This window comes from Perognathus longimembris, chromosome 9 (genome assembly GCF_023159225.1).
Source record: "Perognathus longimembris pacificus isolate PPM17 chromosome 9, ASM2315922v1, whole genome shotgun sequence".
Classification (NCBI taxonomy): Eukaryota; Metazoa; Chordata; class Mammalia; order Rodentia; family Heteromyidae; genus Perognathus; species Perognathus longimembris.
Genome location: NC_063169.1, coordinates 23,381,562 through 23,388,741, shown reverse-complemented (window position 1 = coordinate 23,388,741; position 7,180 = coordinate 23,381,562).

Sequence of the window (7,180 nt, the reverse complement as noted above, 5' to 3'; positions counted from 1 at the left end):
ATGAGACAGCCAAAGAGAGGAGAAAACAAAAGAGGAAAAGGAGAAATCCAAGTGATTTCAGTGGGAAAGATTCAAGTGATATTTTAAGCCTCAGAAAAGTACACATCCACCAAAAGCTGAAGAGGCAAGAACAGATTCTCTCCTGGAGTCGGTGTCTAGAAGGAACATATCTCTTTTGACACCTTGACAAAATGTATCTATGTATATATATGTATATACACACATACATATATGTGTGTAATACATATGTATGTGTGTATATAAATACATATATATCATCTAGGACTAAACAGGAATAATTATTTTATTGACATTTTTAGTTCATTGGTGATTGCTTGTGATGGTAGTCTGAAAAAAACAGGAAAGAAGATAAGCTTTGGAGACAAATTACAAACATGTTTCCTGCTTGTTCAATTACTCATGTATGTATCTGTTAAGACATATGTATGTATATAGTGATTTGCTACTATCTCTTTAGGCTGATAGGAAATTTTAAAAATATATAGCCAACATTACATATCAAATATGATTTCAGATTGAGCACACACATTTAGAGTATGTGGGATGCTTCAATTGGCAGCAAGTGAATGTTTCTAATGTTGAGGGAACTGTTGATTACACTCATGTAGACATTTAAACTCCTTTCACAAAATAAATATCCCTTTGCAGCAGAAGGCTTCAGCATTCTGTGAATGTATAAGTAGAACATGATCACAATCATTGTACTATAAACATCTGGATGCTTTTCCCAAGATCTTGCCATGATTTCTATATTTTGTCTAATTTGTCACTGTGCCATCTGCTTGAAGATAGATTGATCACTGGTGGTTGGGTCATTGTGTAGGTAATGCTTGTGCTTATTATCATATGCACAACAATGTTTTTAAAATTATATTTAATGTGGATTAATGCTTAGGTGACAGCAAATGTCTCAGAGGTTCCATGTGTTTACAGCACTGGGAACCACAATAGAACAGAGATGTGATTGTATAATCAACTGAATACAAACATTTTGAAGAATAAGATTTTAAAGGATCAAGTGTTTGAGATATAGGTGCTCTGCTTAGACTTAAATCACTCTCCATGACTCAATCAGGAGGACCACTCTTGAGTCCTCTGTTTGGAAGAGAAGGTTGGAATCCTGAAGGGAGAGAAAGGCAGAGAGGGCAAGAATTGTGAGGAGGTATTAGCTGCATCACAGAATAGAGTTAGCAACATTACAGGGAGGAACTTAGAATAAGGTGAGAGTTATTTCTATATCCAAGGATCACACCAATGTGTGGAAAAAAATTCTCTTAATAAAGCACAACAGAAATGTATTTCTTGGGTTTGGTCCTTGGATGGGAAGAAGTACACTCAAAAAAATTAGTTTTCTAGGGAACTTCGGAAAAGTTCCATTCTTCAATTTAATCAAATTGTGTGAATAAAGAAATGCATTAAGGAAGTAGGATTCTCCAATGACAGAAGAATTGATTTAAGAGGCAGGATGTTTGATGTGTTCCCAGTTCCATGGATGACTAAAGATAGGGGAGTTGAGACTCAATCCAGATTGACTCAGTTCTCAACTCCAAAATCCCTAATGCGCAAATCCAGAGGAGAGATCGACATGCTAACAATCTTGAAATATCAAAATCATGAGAATATAATTCATGAAAACTACCTTAAAATTTTTCATAAGATATTTATTTCTGGAATCAAAGAAAAAGTAAGACACATCAACATTGAGAAGTTCATAGGCCATTTTGCACAAATGAGGTAAAATTAATCTGCATATATTTGTAAAAGTAAGCATGAAAATACAGTAACAACAGTCCCCTACTATAGCAGCTGTGACTAATTCATATCAATAAAAAGATTACATGAATCCATGTCACTATGATTGTTAACTGTGTGACCGCAGCTTTTTGACTTTGTGACAGTGGGCTTCTGAAATACTGTGGCAACAACACAAGTCTTCTAGAAAGATTGATTAGGAAACTGCCGTGTGTCAGTGATTCACCACTGCATCTGCAGTTGCCCCAAGGCCTTGAGTTTGTTCTTGAAGGAAGGTTCACAGCTGCAAGCATTCAAAATGAACATTTCTTCAAATATTGAGAATGTTTTCACATCCTATCTACATTTATGTCAATGCTTATACACAAAATCAACATTTTGATAGTGTACTTTTGTGGAGTCACATTTACCTAGCATACATGAAACAAACTAGAAATCTCTGAAATTCTTTATCCATGCACTTTTATTGGTTGTACTAGGACTTGAACAAAGGGCTTTACACTTCTCAATCAGGACTTACTGCTTGTACTACACCTCCAGACTTCTTTTTGCTAGTTGTTTTAGAATTGAAATCTCTCAGACTTTTTTGCCTAGGTAAATTCAAAGGGCATTCCTTCCTCTCTCTGCCTTCCCAGTAGATGGGATTACAGTCATGAACCATCAGCACTCACCTTAAAAATGTGTGTGTGTGTGTGTGTGTGTGTGTGTGTGTGTGTGTGTGTGAACTCTGGCCTCCTGATTGCTAGACAAGAATTCTCCTAATCAGCCATGTCCTCAGCCACAACTTGTTACACAATATATACCTCCATTACTGAAAATGGTGCAAATATGAAATGCATGGCCTAGTGAACTATAAACAATAATGTTTACAATTTTAAATAGTAGGAAAAAAATTAAAGAGGGGGGTAAAGAAGAGCATAAACAAAAAAATAAAGCTCAAAAAAAAAATAAGGCAGGAAAAAGTGTACCAAAAAGGCGATCATCCGTTGAGCTGAATGACTCTCATATCATTGTTTTCAAGTCATGCATGGCAATAAAAGTGGCAGTGGCAATGACTCTCTCCTGAAAATGGATTCACATTCAATTTCCACTGGGCTGACTTCTCTACTTTTCTCCTCTAGAAACACCTGCACAGGCATGACAAAATAATGCTGTACCATGTTTATTATGTAAAAATACAGGAAGAGATAAAGTAATTAAAATTCATAAATATTTAAAAAGTCAGACTCTTGACATTAGAACCAAGAAGTAGAAACAGAAAACCAGAGCAGCAAGTTCCCCTCCCACTACTCATTTTGGATGTTGAGTTCCAGTATGAAGAGACATGAAGGGGTTGTCTGCAGCAGGTTTCTCCTTACAGACAAAGCTGAAAGCTCTGCACAATTGGGTAATGAGACAGAACTGGAAGACACATATTGCAAAATGAAGCCCTAAAATGCTTCTATTGTCTCTGTGTTTTGGGTAAGCCCAGATATACATGTGCATGCTATAGAATAACAAATACTAACTAATAAGCAGCATCCATCATAGCTGCCCAGAACCATAATCTGATGGTAAGGGTTTGCTAGAAAAATGGCCACACATCCATGCATGTTCCCCATCTGACAAAGTATAGACTATCAGTGAAAACTACCATTTGGTGTGTCTTTCTTTGCCAGTGTTTCTTGATTGGGGAGAAGAAATTGTTTCCACTCCTTTTTTTTTTTTCTTCTTTTTTGGTCCCACTTTATCCTATTATAATAAAATAGTCAATGATAACACTTCTACCTTGCCAGACTGCCCCCATGTGAGACCCCTTGAAATTCCTTTCATATATGATTTCTACATCCTGTGATTTTACAGAAGAATCCAACAGGCTGAGAGAATACCTTAACATCTTCATTGGTCTAGCCTTTTCCTAGGCAAGGCCAAAGGATACATAACTACCTCATATACAATTGAAAACATTCTAAAGGCTTCTTCAGAATTCACTTGCTGTGTCCTTTCTCTCCCCCCCTCCCCCCACTGCCTTGAATATTTCAGTTTTCTGGGTTTCAACACCTGGGATTTTAATCTTTCAGTGTTGTCATTTGGGGATTTTATATTTTGGGGCTTTGAATCTTTCAGTACTTGGATGTTTGGGATTACAGCAGCACACATTATGTCTTTGAGGATCACAGTCCCTATAATAGAAGAATTATTCATACTTGTTCTTCCAGGATCCATGGTTCAACTAAAACTGAGCTGAGGGGAATGATCACTGACAGGGTGCAATGTGTGACATATAGAAAGCATTAATAATTGTTAGAAAATGTCTTGATTTTTATTGTATTTATTGTATTCCAGCAATACAACTAAGGCTTTCAGGGTATTGTATGCAGCCCTTCCTTTAACAGAGGCTGGAAAGGATTTTAATCCTGCTTCATCACCGAGTAGTTAGCATGAGATAAAAGTTAAACAAACTTTTACTACTGTGTTTGTTTTTCTGGAGTTTATCACTAAAACACCAGAATCAGTTACCTCCTCTGCTAAGTAAATTATTTATGAAAAGGACCAATACTTCAGTATGTTTGGTTTTCTTGTGTCCTACTTCTCAACTTTTTTACTTCCTCTAAGGAAGAAAATGTACAGGCACAAGACAAATCTTAGCAATAAAAAGAAAAAAAGCAGTCATTGGATCACTCCACCGACTAGACAGCCAGAGCATCTTCTAGGCTCACAGTGCTTTATTACTCCTGAGAGAGCAGCCTAGGCTACTTAAGGTTAATCACTGAGAGTTAGCGTTAATTGTTATCAATCCCTTTTACAAAGCTGCTCTGATGAAGGTCCTTTTGTCTAGCAATAAGTCCTCAAAACAGTTTCATAGCTAAATCAGTTCTTATTTTCCACATAGTCCATTAGTTAAAAAACATACCAAACCCTGCTTTTTAATAGCCCTGACAACACTAAACTTGCCATTTGTAGTCTTTCCAACACAAAATGGCATCAGATTCAGCTGCTAGACCCCACATTTCTGATTAAACAGTTCTGGATTGGGTATGGAACAAAAATTCTTATTTGGTATACAAACTACTGGCCCTGGAAAGGGGTAATTAATGTTTAGTGACTAGGGTGTTTGGGAAAAAAAAAAAAAAAAAAAAACAAGGGTAGGCAGGAAAACTTTCTGCAGATTTTAAGGAGACTCAAGTCCCTTCGTAATTGGCATGCTTATGCTGACATTCATATATTCCTCCCAAAGCCAAACCCTCTCTACCTTGCTAGACTCTCTCATGTTCATGGGTCCCTCTGCTATGCCTTGAAACTCAAACATTGGCGTTCTCATCCAGTTTCTACTTGGCTGCTATTGAGCCTTAAAAGTCTCTGCTTTCATACAGAGCAGGGGAGTTACCAAGCCAAGTCTGCTTTTGGTTTCCTTTTAGCTTAACCAAACTTTATGTCAGGTTTCTTCCTAATACAGATCCTGAACATTTTTTTTTCTTGAGTTCTAGGATACATTCCAGGGTTCCAAATTACTAGACAGGTGCGATCACGGAGACACTTTCTTAACTCAAAGGAAATCACTTCTTTAGAACAATGACTTCATCTTTTTCCTTTGTTCCATTAAGGTGTAAATCAACAAACCTGGGATATCTTTCTCAAGGACCTTAGAGTCTTTCTTTGGAAATACAAACATTGAAAGTCAGAGTTTCAATCTCCCAGTCTGTGAAAGTGGTGAGGAGCCTAACTTTGATAAATACTAATTAGCAAACAAGAGGGTCTAATCTCCTTGACCAACCTTCTCCCTAAGATACTCCGCTTACCATTTTCATTAGCTCACCTACACAGTCAAAACTTTTTAATTTCAGTTGAGTTGAGTTCACTTTTCACCCTCCTGACTGAAAAAGTCTTGACCCCATTGCAGTAGCCTTAAATAAAGTCTTCCTTGACACTTAACTCTAGCCATCTGGTGCAATTTTCCTTTGACAGGAGGCTTGCCCTTCCTGACTTGAAAGAGAGAGTCCCCTTGCTGACTTACTTAAATGAGCTTATCCCTTGCTCCCAGCCCTCGTATACCTTTTCTCCTCTTGTTCTAAATGTAAGCCTATGATGTTCGAGCCTTCAGGCTAACTATGGACAACAGTGTAGGTTCAATATCCCATCGTGGCTCTTGAGGCCAGAATTAAAGAGATCAAAAAACAATTTGCATATATACTACAAACTTTTCTGAAAATCAGTGCTTGGTACTGGTGACAAAAATATTGATATTGTGGATGGACCCTTCCCTGACTGTCAAGAAAGAAGTTTACCTCAGAGCAGTAGATAAGAGCATCATATTTAAATGGCATATATAAAAAGAAGGTGACTATTCATATTTCCCTGTCTGAAAAAAATAAAATGGAGGTTAGGGAATAATAAATGATGCTTGCCTCAATGGGATGAAAGACAGAGAATTAAATATTCAACCTTCATGAGCAGGCATCAATTGATTCTGTATGATACATTCTATTAATTCCTGAATACTGTAGTGACATGACAATTTATCAGAAAATTTTGATACTTTTAAGATAAATAGCTACTGGAAGAACACAAAGAAATCAGGATAGTCCTGGGCAAAATGTGATTTGTTACCATCTTGTCTTGGTACAATCTTTGGTAATCACAAGAGAAAAGATTTAGTTTTTGTTCTCACCAATGCTTAGATACACATACTACACACATTCACACATACACATACACACACAAAACACACACACATAAAATCACAGTCAAACACGTACACACATACAGAGCCATGAATAATATAAAACAAGATCTTTCCTTAGAGTATAAACTGTTTTGTTTGTTTGTTGTTTGTTTGTTTTGCCAGTCCTGGGCTTTGAACTCAGGACTTAAGCACTGTCCCTGGCTTCTTTTTGCTCAAGGCTAGAACTCTGCCACTTCAGCCACAGCGCCACTTCTGGCCGTTTTCTATATATGTGGTGCTGGGGAGTTGAACCCAGGGCTTCATGTATAGGAGGCAAGCACTCTTGCCACTAGGCCATATCCCTAGCCTAGAGTATAAACTATTATATGGTAAATTATCTGAGAAGCCGTATATTGAAGGATAGAATCTTGTAGTCTTTCTTAGAGCATTAGCAGTCGGAAGGCAGCCAGTTTTAACAAAGGCCTGCAGCAAACAAATACACTTCACTATCAGGAAGCAGACCAGAGAGTAAAGAAAGAACAAAAACAATGCGAACAAACCAGTTCAGCTCCAATGGAGACCTGACTGAGGATTTCATGGTGTCTGGAGACAAGCCAGTAGAGGAGACACCTAATTCTAAATAGTGTCAGGACAGGGGGCTGGGTCACAGGAAGCTTCCAATCCCAGGCATTTGACTGACAGGTTCATTACCTATAGGATAAGTGCCAACCCCTGTATCTAGGGATTCAGGAACACCCATCACCT